Below are 16,702 nucleotides of genomic sequence, written 5' to 3' on the forward strand. Positions count from 1 at the left end.
ACCTTAAAAGTCTTTGCTCTTTGGCCAGTCCCAGTGGCTCAAGATTGTCATTGCAGTGCTTTGGGAGGCCGAGGTAGGAGGATTAGTTGAGGCCAGGAGTTCAATACTAGCCTGGCCACATAGCAAGACTCCTTCTCTACAACAGAAAAAAAAATTACCCAGGCATGGTAGCACAGGCCTGTAGTTCCAGCTACTCAGACAGGCAGATCCCTTGAGCCAGGAGTTTGAGGTTACAGTGAGCTATGATTGGGCCACTGCATTCCAGCCTGGGTGACAGAGTGAGAACCTGTCTCAGAAAAAAAAAAAAAAAGTCTTTACTCTTCCAAGTATGGTACACCCTTGCATCAACATGTTTTTCTAATGAACTTTAAAGGGTATATCTTAAAAAAAAAATCATTAATAGGACTTTGGAATTGTTTTCATATGAGGGTGGGGTTTTTTTTTGTTTGTTTGTTTTTGTTTTTGTCATTCCCTGAACAGAACAGGCCTTTAGTGATGTTAAGTTGCTTTTTAGACAAAATACATTAGTATCTGCTAACTCTTATTTCTTTTTTGCTTTTAATTTCTCCTCTCTTAAGGTCAATTTTCACTCCTGTTTTTCTGCTTTTTAAAGCGTTTACAAAATCAAGATGACTGACTTGAGAAATCAATCTAGTTTTAAATATCAGTGATCTGGAAAACCCACAAGTTCTAATTATTAATGAATACTCTTTTGCCCTCTAAATTTGTTTTGTCTTTCTCATATAATTGGCTGTGGGTAGACAAATTTGCATATCTTTAGTCCCTTCCTGCCTGACTTATTACAGCATACAAGACTTACTCTGTGGTTTCTAGGTGTAAGTTCCTGTATAGAAGAAACCACAGTTAAGACTTTACAACTCTATAGTGCAGAAAGCTCATCTGAAACATACTGCTGTGTGTTCTTGAAAAATCTAAATGGCCACTTCATTGCCTATTCTTATAATTGACATATTTCAGACACCAATTGTTCATTTGTAGCATTTTTCTTTTTATCTATATTAAGGTTTTTAGTTGCATAGACCAGAGAAAGGTGGGTGGATGTGTGTGGGTTTCCCTCACCAACTGTTTCTGGTGTCTGCAACGTGACATTTTACCTTGAATCAATCCTATGATGTGATACTAATGTTTTAGATAAAGTGATCTGAAGGCATGTCCATTGTATCATGTGTTATCACAAGAGAAGTATAGTAGATTAATGCCAAAAAGACCTAGAGATCAACTTTTCCCTATGCTCATTGTATAGGTGAGGATGTTTTAATGTCACATAGCTTATTTGTAACAAAGCCAGGACTAGCACACATATATCCTGACTGCCAGTCCAGTTTGGACATTTTCAGGCAAATTGAGCTTGGATTATCATTCATTCAGTCAATATTTTAGAGCACATTATGGGCCAAGAACTGTGTCAGGCCGTGAAGAGAATAACAAATTAATGTTCCTGTTCTCAACCATAACAATTTAATAGAGCTATGTAACAGGTATACATATAACTACATGTTAGAAATTAATGCCACAAGAGGATCAAATATTGAAGTAGTATATAGTAAGAATACATCTAATTTGCAGTTGTCTGGCTTCAGTTGACCTGAATTTTGACTGTTTTCTTCTTAGGTGCATTTGATTTGATTACAGGATAGAAATAAGGTTCTCAGCTGGCTGTTTTATGTTGGTTGTCACCTTAGAGTTACTCTACCCTTTCTTTAATCGGCTGTTAAGCTGCTTATTAGGGTACTAAAGCAGAGTAGAGAAGAAAAGGAAGGATATCTTCCATGTTCTAGGCATCAGTTCATTGCTAAATTTGGTTTTAGTTCTTCAAAACGGATGTGGAAAAACTAGAGAGCATTAAGAGAAACTTAAGCAGAAATGATAGTATTTCAGATTCCAAGGGGGCCCTTCCTCTTTTTATTGTTCTCTAGTCAAATATGTGAAGTAAGATTGGAAAATAGTACTTGTGGAATTGGGATTATTGATAATCAGGGGAAACAATCAATGAAGTTTGCATAGGAACTGCTGCTCATACATTTCATAAACTATCTATAGGTGGGATCAGCTAATGTTTTTCTGTGAATGGCCAGACAGTAAATATTTTAGGCTTTGTAGGTATAAGGCCTCTGTCACAATTACTCAGCACTGCCTTTGTAGCTCAAAAGCAGCCATAGGCAATACATAAACAAATGGGCATGGTTGTGTTCCAATAAAACTTTAAGTACAAAAGCCAGCTGCAGGTGGTATTTGGCCTACAGCCAGTAATTTGCCAACCCCTGATCTGTAGGATCCTTCTTTGTTGACTGTTTTCATCAAAAATTACTTAGAAGGAATTGAAAGAAAATGAAACCCAAACCAGATAATAATACTTATTAGCACCATGAGTATAGGTAGACACAGAACAAAACCAAGTTGAAGGTAGGTCTCATTCATGGCTCTGGTCAAAAGATTTTGTATTAAAAGCTCAATCTTGACTAGATAATTATTTTGTTTGGTTCTATTTGGGGAGGCATCCTTCATGGACCTATGTAATCTATATTACCTTGGTTATGTTTATTTTGAATCCCTAAGACTTGGTCCATAAATCTGAAGTGGTGAGACAGAGAGCTATAGTAAAATAGAAATAGTATCTTGGAAGCAAAATGTTAATGCTTTTCTTTAAAAATATTTTTTGGCAAAATTTGTGTTTTACAAGTTATTAAAGCAACCTGACCCAAGCAAACTACTGAAGCACCTGTGTTTTAGTTTGCTAGGGCTGCTATAACAAAGTTTCACAAACTATGTTTCTTAACCACAGAAGTTTATTTTCTCACAGTTCTGGAGGCCAAAATTGTAAGATCAAGGTGTCAGCAGGGCCATGCTGCTCCTGCAGGAGCTAGGGAAGGGTCTGCTCCAGGCTTCTCTCCCAGCTTCTGGTAGTTCCTTGGCTTGTGGCAACATAACTCCAGTTGACATTCTCTCTATGTGCCCGTCTCTGTGTCCAAATTTCCCCCTTTTTGTAAGGATACCAGTTATATTGGATTAGGGCCTAATTTTTAACTTGATTACCTCTGTAAAGACCCTGTCTCCTAGTAAGGTCACATTCCAAGGTACTAGGAGTTAGGACTCCCGGTCTTTCTTTTTGGGGAGGTGGCGTGGGGGTGAAGGGGATACAATTCATCCCGTAACAACCATACCAGGCATTTATTCAGTTTAGGCATAATTCAGTGGGGCACATTGGTGGACCTAAAATAAAGCCCATCTACTTCATGACTCACTCATGGTCACATTATCTACAACAGAGGTATCAACCTGATGGCCCTGTTGTACACATTGTATAAGGAAATGGTTTTGTTGTTTTCAATTTGCAGGATAGAAGATATTTCTCTACAGAAATAGCTTACAAACATGCAAATGGTTATGGAAGCATCCACTTCCGATCATAGCTGTCCCTTCCCCTACCTGCCATTCCAGCCAAGTGCCTTGCTTGCTTCTTGAAGTCTGTTCCTCCTTTCTCTCTTCCAGGCTTTTGTTAGCCTATCGTAAGTGGCCACAGAACTCTTCCTATCTTCTCTCTCCTAGTTCACATCTCTCTCTTCCTCAGGTTGAAATTCGAGGTCTGCCTCTTCCAGGAAGATGATCTCTGCAATATCCCTTTTCTTCAGTTCCTGCTATTTATTATTACATTAGAGCAGAATTCTGATGTGACAGTTTCTCCTCTACCACATCTCACTTGGTGCATGTGGGTGGAGTGGAAAAGCGATACTGCCCTTTGTGTTGAACAGGGGATGAGTCGCACCACTCCCCATTAGGGGATCAGGTTACCTCTGGGGAATGGGAGTGAGTTCCTGTAGTATTCTTGCCCATTTGTAAGTTTGTTGTGAAAGCTATTTCAGAGCTGTAGTTCTGTAAGAATGTGAAGGGGAATTAAAACTTAAGTTTCTTAAGTCTTATTTAGGAGCTTAAAGATGTACATCTATTCCATTAGAGGTGCCTCACTTTTGTTATTCCCAACCTTCACTATTTTGGTAAACGTTTCTTGTTTTTTTTTTTTTTTTTTTTTTTGCAGAATACAGAGGACACATCTGAGATGGCACTGATTTTAAAAAATAGCTAAATTCGTCATTTCTCTTTATAAAAGGATTCCTTATTATATATAATTGTTGCTTAACTGCTGGTTTGTTCTTTAACCTTTTGTTTGAGTATGTTTCTCATTACCAACTAGATGTTTAATATCTTTGAGCACGTAGGAACCCCTATTTCTTTGTAGCATAGTGTTTATGTATTTCATGCATATTTTGGGGGTACAGTATTTGCTGATTTTATTCTCAGGTTTTCTTTAAAAAATCCTGTTTCTGTACTGCATTTAAAACATGGATTTGCTCACGTAAAATTTTTCAAAAACAAATCCAGCATGAGAAATCAGGTATACTTATCAGTCATTATTTCAGCAAGAAATTGTCAGTGCCTGGCAGTGGCTGCGTGTCAGGAATATATGCTTAGAGGTACTCTACCCTTTTTGTTTAAAATGAGGTCATTGGATTTACCAAAGCAGCCACTTTCTGAAATTTTACTAACAGTCACGTAAGTTAAAGTAAGGATCAAGACAGTGGTGAAATGAGCACATGTGGAATTGACTCCATGCCCGAATAGGCACAGAACGATCTTTGCCTTATAACTGTGTATGTGGGGCACTGTGGAAGGCTTCTCCCAGGGGGATTCATCCCAGCAGTCCTGGTTGTATTTGTTTGTACTCAGTGAAGTATGGAGACTTGTCAACCTCGAGGTGGACGTTGAACTCTACATGTCAATTAGTGGAGCCACGAAAACCTTTCCCATCTGAGGGAGGGTTGGTTAGAAGTGTCAGATCAGGAAACGGGAAATTGCTTGGATCAGCTGATGCAAAAGAGGATCTGGAGGGTGCGGCCAGGGAGCAGGCGGTTTTAGAACCAGGAGACGCCTTTTCCTGCTGGTGAGTAAAAGGGCCAAATGTCATCTGGAAGAGTTGAAAGGTAGACCCTGTGGGGAGGAAGGGACAAAATTGAGTTGCTTGGGGGGTGGCACAGACACAGAGCCAGAGTGCCCAGGAGATTCAGATCAGCTGTCAAAAAACATGGAGTAGATATTAATATCTACTTCCAGAGTAGGAAGGACACCCGGGTCTCTGAATTTCAAAGATGCACTGTCTTGGTTCTACCTTCTATAGGACTACCTCTGTCACAGTCTCTCCGGCGACTCATTAAAAATGTAAACTATTGGGTCCCTCTACCACAGGCGTACTCAAACCCTGAGGGGGGCATTTTAAGGTGCCCAGGTGATTTAGAAGTTCACTGAAGTGTGAGGACCACTGGGTGAAACAGTCCTCAAAATGAAGTTGCTCTGTTTGTTTGAATCTTTCAGCGATGAAGAATGAACTGTCTTATAAAGCACTGATCTTTTAAGTCTAAGGGTGATGCAGGCAGGAAGTGTAAATAGATGCCAAGTAGAGAATGACAGATTTGTGAGTAATTGAGTCAAGACTGAGTCCAAAGAAAAATTGGGGTACTTCTCTTAAGGTTGATGTCAGTAAAGCTAACACCATGTGTTCCTTGGGGCTTTGGTACAGGACCAGCTGGACTGATGCGTTAGAGCCATTCTCAATTCCTCTAGGACGCTGGCCGTGGTTTCAGAGGTGAGTCTGTAGATATTCTGAGCTGGCTGAGATGCCCAGGCCACCATAAACCTCAGAGCTCAGATGAAACTCTTTGAAATCCAGGGTAGGGAAATGCTTTTTTTTCCTGTCGAATACTTGCCGTGGAATTTTTTAAGTAACTGCCTGGGGTGTGTTTGTGGGCCAGGGAGGATCTGTGTGTCTTGTGGGGGAGGACGTGGCAGGGAGGAGAGATTCCTGAGCATCTCAGAGCCCAAATGCAGTGAGTGATAAGAGCGAGTTTCCATTTTCTTTCTTTCTATTGGCCCTTTTCCTCACTCTCTCTGCTGTACACAGAGTGGGCAAGACTGCCATTGGCAGCAGAAACAGGGAAGGTTCCAGGGCTTGTGCCATTGCAGAGACACCTCCCCACCCCACCCCCACCCCTGGCTGTCTAACCAAAGAGGCAACCAGACAGTGGTGTGCAGCTGCTCACACTGCCTCAACCTCCACAGAACTTGCCTGGTGCAGTTAAGTTTAGGACAAAACATTTAGTGATTAAAAGCTCTTGCTAAAATATAGAGATTTACCCAATGCTTATTCATCCCTCCTAAGGGAGTACTGCAAAAAACAAGCATTACGATAAAAAGGGTAGTTACTCTGATGTCTGTAATGTGATCTCACTTGCCTCATTCCCATAGTTACCACCACCACAGCCCCACCTACTGCAGCTAATAACAATTTTGAAATTTTTAAGTTCTATACTGATAACCATGTACAGATCTGTCGAATAGCAAGAGGGGAAAGCAGCCAGGAAAATCAAGGCATGGGGGTGGTCTTAGGATTTGATAGAGTGTGAATATCCTGTGGTCAAACTTGTGGAAGACAGCAACTTATACACCATGTAGAAGCCGTGCTTCTCAATTCTTCAGATGCTGCCTCGCTGAGGAATAGTGCTCTACACAGAATAACAGCTTCCAAAGAGACAGCAGCGTGGGGGGAGATAAGCCCAGGTTAACAAAAGGAACCTTAGTGGGAATAAATAATCATGCAATCTTGCATTCTGGTGAAAAATACTGAGGGAATTTTAACATGACTGAGTGTATAAAAAGACCCAGCTGGTTGATGTGTTAGTTCAGGCTGCTCTGACAAAGTAGACTAAGTGGCTTATGCACAATAGGAATTGATCTCTCACAGTTCTGGTGGCTGGAAGTCTGAAATCAGGATGCCACCCACCAACACAATCGGGGTCTGGTGAGGGCTCTCCTTCGAGTTGTAGACTGCCGACTGCTGTATCTTCTTGTGGTAGAAAGAAAGCTGCAGAGCTCTCTGGGGTCTGTTTTATAAGGACATTAACCCCATTCATGAGGGCTCCACCCTCATGACCTAAATTATCTCCCAAAGTCCCCTGTCTAATACCTGTCACATTAGGCCTTAGGATTTCAACAAATGAATTTTGGGGAAGACACAAACATTCAGTTCATGATATTTGGTTTGGCCATACGTGAGTGTTAACCAACAAATTGATTTAGTTGCTTAGACCATTACTATAGTTTTACATACATTAATACAGTTATAATATTTAGATTAAGAAATGAAATCATCCTACTGCATAGACAAAAAAGTTCTCTTCTAAAAGTTCTTCTCTAAGTTTGGATTTTTGAAATTGGAATACATTTTTCTCACAGAAGCATTGTACTGTTTGGTAGTTTGGGTCTCAGGTTTTCCTACTGAAATGTTGTCAATAGATTAGATACCAGGTTAGCCAAGAAACCCGGTCTTTCAATGGGCTTTTTAGGGCTGATATTGCCAGCATCAGTTCTGAGACTTCTGTGAGCACAGCTTTGTCATATGGTACATTGGGTAGAGGAAGAGAATATCTTCCTTGCTTCTAATAATCATAGTGAAAAATGTAAATTGGATGACCTTTTGTGCTCCCTTTCTTGTGTATGTGAAGCTTGAGAATAATGAACGTGAGGTGCCGCTAATGGAACGCTCATCTGCATTGTCGTAGGTAGGGACTGTTCCATCACGTTGTATCCTGGTTTGGGGATTTTAAGTAGGGGTCCTAATCCCAACGTGTCTAAGTTAGCATTTCAGATGATAAAGCTAACTCAATTAGACAGTCCAGGAACCATGGCAGTTTTGAACAGGCAGCCTTTCCAGGGACCCCCTCCTGGAGAATCGGCACCCTCAGTTTTACCATTTCCCTGCCTTGCACATTATCTTCTACTTTGGAACCCACAGGGCCTCTTTTTTCCCTTCAGTTTTCTCTAGTTTTTCTTTAATGTGACTGTGTAAAGGAACCTCAGAGTAGGAGAGAGAGGTTCCTATACCTTTACACGCATAGGTCAATTTTAAGATTAGAACTGGTGGGTGCTATATGCCCTGGGCTGAGCCCCTTGGATGTCAGGATACCAAATTTAGAGAGGGACGTTGAGAAAGATGGACTCAAGTGCAGGTAACAGTGATTGAGCACTTCTTACAAGCTTGACATTTTACTGAGGGCTCAGCAGTCACTATCTTGTGTGATCTTCACAACAACTCTGTGAGCTGGAATGGAAGAGATGGTATCATCCTCCTCACTTTACAGATGGAGAGATGAGGCTTGGAGGTGTTAAGTAACTTGCCCAAGGTCACATAGTTAGTGAGTGGTCAGGGTGGGATCTGAACTCTGATATCAGATTCCGTCCCTTCAATCCTAGTGGCTATACTGCCTTCTAGAAGTCATCCAAGCCCAAGAAGTTGTTTGGTTATTGTTTTTTTTTTTTTTTTTGGTTTAGGGGAGTACCCTTGGCAGATAATAGTTATCACTAAAGATTTAAATTTGGATAAAAGAAGGGGAGACTAGACTTAGAGATGTTTTAGAAGTAAATTTGAGCATCTGTTGTTTTCTAATGACATTTAAATTTTTTTTTTTTTTTAATTTACCCCTACCCTCAGTCTCTAAGCCATAAAGAAAATTCTTATTTTGGATAGGAGATAGGACAAAGTTGACTCATAAGTTTCTTTTTGGATTTAAATATGGTGAAAGAATTAATTGGTATTACAGCTTAGTGGCTACTTATGTGAAATAATCCTTTATACATATTCTGATGACATAGCTCATATTTTTGAAAGAATGATTAGGAGAGTCAAAATAGCCCTTTAACAGAGGATCTTAGAGGGTGGGAAGGGTGGGGATTGGGAGAGATTTGTTAAAGGATATAGAATTACAGCTAGATAAGAGGAATAAATGTTCTATACCACTCACTGTAGGATGACCATGGTTAATAGTAACATATAGTTTCAATAACTAGAAGGAGGATAATGAATGTTCCCAACACAAAGATGATAAATGTTAGAGATAATGGATCACTATACATTATAAGTATGGAAACATCACCCAATGATTTTGTACATTATTATTTGTCAAATAAAAAAATAAAGTAGCCTGTTAGAGAAAGCCACTCTAGGGGGTTGCATAATATCCTCCCAAAATTCATGTCTAACCAGAACTTCAGAATATGACCTTATTTTATTTTATTTTATTTTATTTTATTTTATTTTATTTTATTTTATTTTATTGAGACAGAGTCTCACTCTTTTGCCCGGGCTAGAGTGCTGTGGTGTCAGCCTAGCTCACAGCAACCTCAAACTCCTGGGCTCAAGTGATCCTCCTGCCTCGATCTCCCGAGTAGCTGGGACTACAGGCACGCACCACCATGCCTGGCTAATTTTTTCTATTTTTAGTTGCCCTGCTCATTTCTTTCTTTTTTTGGTAGAGACGGGGTCTCACTCTTGCTGAGGCTGGTCTCGAACTCCTGACCTCAAGCCATCCTCCCACCTTGGCCTCCCAGAGTGCTAGGATTACATACAGGTCAAGCCACCACGCCCAGCCAATGACCTTATTTAGAAATAGGGCAGTTGCAATCCTTAATAATTAATTAAGGATCTTGAGATGAAATCAAACTGGATTTAAATTGGTCCCTAAGTCCAATGACTGATGTCCTTTGAAGAGGATGGGACACAGAGAGAAGGCCCTGTGAAGATCTGCTGCCAGAAGACAAGGAACAGCAGGAGCCACCAGAAGCCAGAAGAGGCAAGGAAGGATTCTCCCCTAGAGCTTGCTAATACCTTGTGTTGACCTGCCAATACCTTGATTTTGGAGTGGGAAAGGATAAATTTCTGTTGTTTTATGCTACCCAGTTTGTGGTAATTTGTTACAGCGCCTTAGGAAATTAATACAGCCGCTTTCCATTTTCTCTCCATTTATAGTTCATCTTTAATTTTAGAATAGCTTAATGTACATATACACTGTTATAGTTACCGTGTAAACAGTAAATTTTAGATTTCCTGACAGAAGCCAATCACATTTATATTGTGTTAGGGTAGCTGTACTTAGTAACTTGACGTTTTAAAGAGATCAAGTGCATTTCACGGAGTAGCTTTCTTTTTTTTTTTTTTTTCTTTTAAATAAACTGTGTTGGAGTCAGGGTGGGAGTGTTGTGATTCATCTGAAAGACTTTGATCAGACCATTCAAATGACTCCATTTAGAAGTTAGCCCTCTAAGTAACTCTTTTACACTTCTCTAAGGTTAAAAACCAATTAAAAGGATTGGAGTGAAAGTGTCATTTTTCAATTGAAAGTCTAATAAAGCGAATCCTGGCAAGAATGAATAACAACTGCCTGACCAGATGTGGCCATTACCAAAGGAAGGGGGATCTCAAAGTGATTACATCTTCTTGAAGGTTTATAGTAATTCTGATTAATCTGTTTTGAAAAGATAGATACCCACGTATCCCATGTATCCAAAGGCAATAAAATTAAGATTATTAGGACTTGCATTTTTTTCTGGGTTATAATTCTCACTATCAATCATAATTTGTCCAGTGTCCCTGGTGTTTTGAGGTTTAAACTAGGAATTTTAAAAGTCCACCTGTCATGGAGTTGGGAAATTGTTCTAGAGATGCTTCAGTCTGGAGAGGAAATATAATAAATTTCCAGTGAAAGTAAAGATTCTGTTTCAGCTAGGAAAATGACATGATTAATGCATTTCTCCCCAGATGTCAAACTCTTTTCTAAGATATTTAGGATCCACCACCATCTAGTCCTTGCCAACTTCACCCATCTCCTTATACCCCAGAGCTATTCAACATACTACATTTTATTCACTATAACAGTTACATGGTTATTAACATATGTCAGTCTCTATTCTTTCACCAAACACATAAAGCCCTTAGTCCAAGCTGTGGGGTTTAGGGTGGGATTACTAGACCGGGCTTGGTCTCATACCCTCAGGGGGTTAGAGGCTAGTGGGAGAGATTTGTTCTTTAATTCAAATGTAGAAATACTATATTAGAAAGTGTTAACCTTTTGTGGAGTTTAAATATCATATATTGAGAAGATCTAAAGGAAAGCTGATTGCCTGAAATGTTTTCTAGCAATATTTCTTCATAGTAATGATGAGCTGGAAGGAAGGAAAGGAGAAAAGGAGGGAGGGAGGGGAATGTCATTCTGTTTTACTGTTTTGCAGTCAGTTTCTTCAGCCAAACCTTTTGGTTATGTTTTATTGGAAGATGTTTAGTAACCATGACATGGACATACTGTTCACAGCAAATGTCAGTTTTTCTAAAAGTCTTAATTAGAGCTATTGTACATCAAGTAAGGCCCCATATTCAGTGAAAGTCAGTGGCATATCCCTCCCCTACTCTTATTTTCTCTTCCACTTAGCTCTTAAAGAGGTGGTCAGACCTTATTTTACAACCAGACTGCCACCCCCTCGGTGACCTTGGGGAAATCCCTTAAACCTCTCTGTTTTCCTCTCTGTAAAATGGTGATAAGCATACCTGCCTTATTGTGATTAAATAAAAAACTGCATACAAAGCAATTAGCTTGGTGCCAAAAACAGTAAATGCTCAATATTGTTAGCAATTAGTACTATGAATAACAACACTCAGTTCTCTAGGGGAAAAAATATTTTCCATAAATTGTCATGGTTTATAATGTCTTTTCCCGATTGGTTTTTGCTTACTTATCTATTTTTAAAGACTGCCTAGATTACTTTGATAATAACAAAAAGATAAAATATTATAGACCCAACTAAATGGGTACACAAAAAGCTAAACTTACTCCCCTATTAAGGGAAAAACATTGTTCCTGGTGTTTTATCTATTTCTAAGCTATATGCTAGCCATAATTTGCATATCAGCTATTATTGCAAGGTAAGATTGGATTTTGTAATAAAGGAGAACGGAAATGAAGTTAGAGTCTATAATACAGGCAGAGTTTCTACATGTATTTCTGGGACAACCAGAATGAGATAACCTGTCCTAGATTTTATGGATAAATTCTGGCTCCACATTGCTTTTGAAAAACATTTAGGCATGATTAAATCGTTCTTTAGATTTGTATCTGATCTTAATTTTCTTGTGATGGAAGTTCTTCTAAAAATAGGGTGATGTTTTAGTTTGAACAATTCTTATGGAATAGGGTTGCAGGGAAGAGCAAAGTGGCTGCTCGTGGCCTCTGCCATGAGGGTGCCGATGGACTTCTCACTTCCTGGCCGCGGTGTAGAAAGGGAAGCTTGCTCATTCCTTCTATACTAGAAGTTATCATGCCTGGTTCTGATCTTTAAAAAAAAAAAAAAAAAACACAACAACAACAACAAGAAGAATCCATCTCAATTCATTTTTTGGCTTTAGGCTCTGATTTTTAAACAGCGCAGAAAGGACGGTTTTGAGATTAAATCTAGTTAAAAATGTAAAGAAAGATCCAATGACTTGAATTTTAGGCATTTGTGAAATTGTCTTTATAAAGAAATAGAAATTTTAAAACTGCTTGTGTGTCTTCTTGCAGTTTTTCTTTTTTAGCAAAATGATTTGATATTGTAGAGCTGCTCTAAAGTTTCAGTTCTACGGCCTTTTCTGTTTACTTAACTCTGAGATCCTGGTGTAGCTGCGGGCCACACCTCGACCGCTGTTCCTGTCTGCTCCATCCTCCAGGCAGGGCTCCACCATAGCGTCCCACCACAGTGTTTGGGCCCTGGCCCCGCTGTTCCCTTTCCTGTTCTGGAAAGCTTTCCAGCTGCTTTGGGTTAGGTAGGGGTGGGACAGAGAGCTGGTCATTGGGTGTGAGTCTCCTGAAGCCAGTTTCCAGGGAGGCATGATCTTTGTAAATGTGTTTCTTTGTGGTGGGTGAGGAGGGATGGTACCATTTTCTTACTTTGTGTGTTTAGAAGGGTTGAGATTTATGAAACCCCATTTTGAGTGCTCATCACTGAGGTTCATCTGAGATAGCAATGGGCAATGAAAGATTGCATGTTTGATTCTCTGCAGCAAAGCTAAGAGATAAATAATGAAACTAAATATGATGGAAGAAAAGAAGGATAGAAAAGTCAAGTGTAGGAACTGAGTCCTGTGCTACCCACTGATCCCCAAGTCTGACCACCTCACCCTCAAAACACAGAGATTCTAGATCTCCATTCCAGAAAGCAAGAAATTTATGTTGTCCAAGATTCTCTGCAAAAGAAGTTCCCTTTCCCATTTTCAATAACCAGCAGTGTGTACATTTAGCACATTTTGGTAAAGAAGATGAAATGATGTTTTGTGATTAACTTTAGAAACAGAAAATAAAAAGATATTGAGGAAGATTAATGTTTTCACGTTTTTTCTGAGTGAGCAATAACTCTCTAAATAGAGTATTGTGAAATAATTTTAAAACTAAAAAAAAAAAACGTTGCATGTGGTTTGCATAAATATTGAAAGCATTTCCCAGATCCTGCTTACCACAGAGTGAAGTTCTCCTTCAATTTATCTGCTTCAGAACAGAGAAATGAGACTTGCCGGCATTTGGCTTGGTTATCTTCCAAGGCACCTATGTATTCCAGGGTTGACAGACACCACCACTACTAAAGTGATTAGACAATAGTGCGTGGCTCACTCCTTAAAAGAGAGGAAAGACTCAGGGCTATTGTTAGCAGTAGGTATTCAATCCAAATATGCCGTATCATTAAATAGAAATCGGACTTGTAAGAAAACTTGTCCCTGTAAAAATGGGAAAATGGTCAAATGAGGAACAGTTCTCCAGAGTATACTGGTGGGCTGCTGGGAGCAGGGTTCGCTTCTGAAGGAAAACCAGATTGTCTTAGAGAATTAATTTGAGTATATGCAGTGTGAAGCTTTAGGATAAAAGCAAATACTGAATTTGTGACATATATAGGGAGACTAGACTGCAGTTGGGCAATTCTAGTGATTATGTAAGGATCCTAATCTAAATCTGTTAAATTGCCCTGAATGTACTCCTTTGCCAGAAAGGCATCAAACTGTTGTAATAAACCTGTTTGATTTTTGTATCATCTCATAGATTATACAAATAATGAGTATGGGTGCTATCTAGAGATTCTTAAATAAATACAAAAATAGTAATATGGACATTGATAAGTGGTTTTTTTTTAGGAGTTCTGAATTAATATAAATTTGAAGGGTGTATGAGTTTCCTTTCCTTTTTTTTTTTTGAGACAGAATCACATTCTGTTGCCCAGGCTAGAGTGCTGTGGCACAGTAGCTCACTGTAACCTCAAACTCCAGGGCTCAAGTGATCCTCCTGCCTCAGCCTCCCAAGTAGCTGGGACTGTAGGCATTCGCCACCACCCCCAGCTAATTTTTCTATTTTTTGTAGAGACAGAGCCTTGCTATGTTGCCTATGCTGGTCTTGAACTCCTGGGCTCAAGTGACTTTCCTGCCTTGGCCCCCTAAAGTGCTGGGATTACAAACATGAGCCACTGCATCTGACCTCCTTTTTTTTTTTTTTTTTAAGCAAGAAACTGGATGTCTAGTATAGACATGAACACCAAAGTCATCTAGAAGTTGACAGTGGATAAAATCTGAGATATAAAAGAGGCTGTACAAAAACATACTTTACTTTTTCGGTGATATCTTAATGGGACTAGCATATCAATTTTTCTCATCTTTTAAAACTCATCATCCTTGTGGCAGTCTTGGCATCAGACAAGGACGGTGCTTTATGACAGCGGTGGAGGGAATGGAGACCTAGTTCCGCCTCTGATCAGCTGTCTGGCCTTGGATACATGGTTTGACTCCTGGGACTCAGGTTTCCTGAAAAGTGAGGGGTCGGATTAGATCAGGGTTTCTCACCATTTTGAAAGCCAAGCTCCCTTTGATAAAAATAAAAATACTGTCCTCACCTCTAATCCCCATCCTGCCATATCTCAAGATTGATTGTATTATGCTTCCAGTGGAGAGTTAGTGGATGGTATGATCCCTCATGTCCCTCCCAGCTCTAACATTTTGTTATTCAGAGCAGATACTAGATTGGAAATCAGTGGAACAAAGATTTTCATCTCACTTTGTGAATAGCTTGCTCCCTAAAGCTGGAATGGGACCTTGCTAAATTCATCCTCACAAAGGAGAGTCCTGCCTTGTGCATGAACAAAACATAGAAGAAGCTTGTTAGAAATGCAGCAATTTGGCCCCACACCAAATGGCCCAGTCAAAATCTGCATTTTAACAGTACAGGTGGTTTATATACATATTAGTTTGAGAAATGCTGCAGACCATTGTTTATTAACCTGTAGGTGGCATTATTAGTGGGGTCTCAAGTCAATTTAGTAGATCACTGCCAGCATTTCTATTTTACTGAAATAGACTAGAAAAGATAACATTAGGGTACATTGCATATGGTAAAGGAAAATACTGTTTCACAAACTTTTATTTCAGTTTTATATGTCTGCCTATATAGGTATACAGGATGAAGATGTCAAGCAAAAAGTTAATTTCTGAGGGGAATGCCAAGCAAAAAAGTTAAAGAAACAAAACAAAACAAAAAAGCAAGCCACTGTCCAGTGTAGCTCCGAGACAGCCATCTACTCCCCTGTCTGTATTCACACACACAGACATATACATGGAAATACCTAGACTGATACAATTAAAAAGAGCTGTTCTAGTAGCACTCACTTTCTCTAATGATTCATATTGCATCAGATGTAAGCTGCTGGATCTTAGCATGAGAAAGAAATAAATGTAGATATTATTTTTTGAGTTGTACTAAAAAAATCTTCCCATTGATGTTTACTTTGTATATATACAAATTACAGCACTATCAGATAAGATTTTATGTTTTGTTATTGTTATGGGGAGATTTCAAATATTTGTTCAGTTTCCTGAAAGTACAGGCAATGCTTTTTTCTCTAGGGGTGAATTTGTGAAACTCATCATACTGCAGGCTCATTCACACCTCTGTCTGCATCTAAAATAAATTGAAAAAATTAAATAAATTAGTTGGGGTTTTTTTTTTTTTTTTTTTTTTTTTGGAAAGTTTACTCAGGATTTTCCTAACTCACTGTTCAATTAATTACTTTATAATACTATTGAACAAGTGTTGTTTAATGTGGAGAAAGTGTATTTTAGAATGGTTAATTTCCACCCTGAGGACTTAACAAGTCTCAGGGATAATTTGTTGGTTACAAGAAATACTAAGAGACAATACAAACTGTACTGTAGATAGACTTTAAAAAACAGCTGGGAGGAAGCTATCCCCTGGAATCCTAACTCTACTGGGGTGAGGCAGGAAATGCATTGCAGAGGTATTCTGAACTGTCATGATAAAAGTAATGTTTCACTTCCCCTAGGAAGTTTTCTTTTTTTCATTTTATTTTGAGTAAAAAGTAAAGGAAGAGTTTGCTCTGGCCCCCTTCACAAGGCTCCGTGTTGAGGAAGAAAACTGGCATGGATCTGGAAATGGAAGGAGGGGAAAAACACACTCTGCACACCTGCTTTCTGAATCCAGAAGAATAATTAATTTTGCACCTGAAGTTGGACAGGATTTTTTGTTTACCATGTTCTAATTGCTGTTTGTTTGGAATGTCATTTACTTATTGTTTTGAATTTTCATTTAAGGTAGTTTTGGAGCTATTACAGAATCCTTTTATAATATATAGAAGAGATTGAATAGAATGTGAAATGCAACTCTTTATACTGATTACAGGTTGAAACACAAAGCTGCCAGGCTGCTAACTAACATAAAGTCTCCATAGATCTAAGTTAGTAAGGTTTGTAATAGGTTACTTGTAATACTGTTTTCACCTTAAG

General features: G+C 39.1%; 1 protein-coding gene across 9 annotated transcripts in view; it reads left to right on the top strand.

The window, feature by feature from the left end:
- Positions 1–16,702, top strand: part of RBMS1 (RNA binding motif single stranded interacting protein 1) — a 210,886-nt gene that overhangs the window by 95,275 nt on the left and 98,909 nt on the right. The window contains exon 1 of one of the 9 annotated variants that reach the window (XM_045559536.1): positions 5,591–5,656. The exons of the other annotated variants lie outside the window; for them this stretch is intronic. The gene's annotated coding sequence lies outside the window, so the exon portion shown is untranslated. Of the gene's footprint in view, positions 1–5,590; positions 5,657–16,702 lie in introns of those variants that run through there. 9 annotated transcript variants of the gene reach the window in all.

The sequence above is a fragment of the Lemur catta genome, chromosome 8 (assembly GCF_020740605.2).
Source record: "Lemur catta isolate mLemCat1 chromosome 8, mLemCat1.pri, whole genome shotgun sequence".
NCBI classification, from domain to species: Eukaryota; Metazoa; Chordata; class Mammalia; order Primates; family Lemuridae; genus Lemur; species Lemur catta.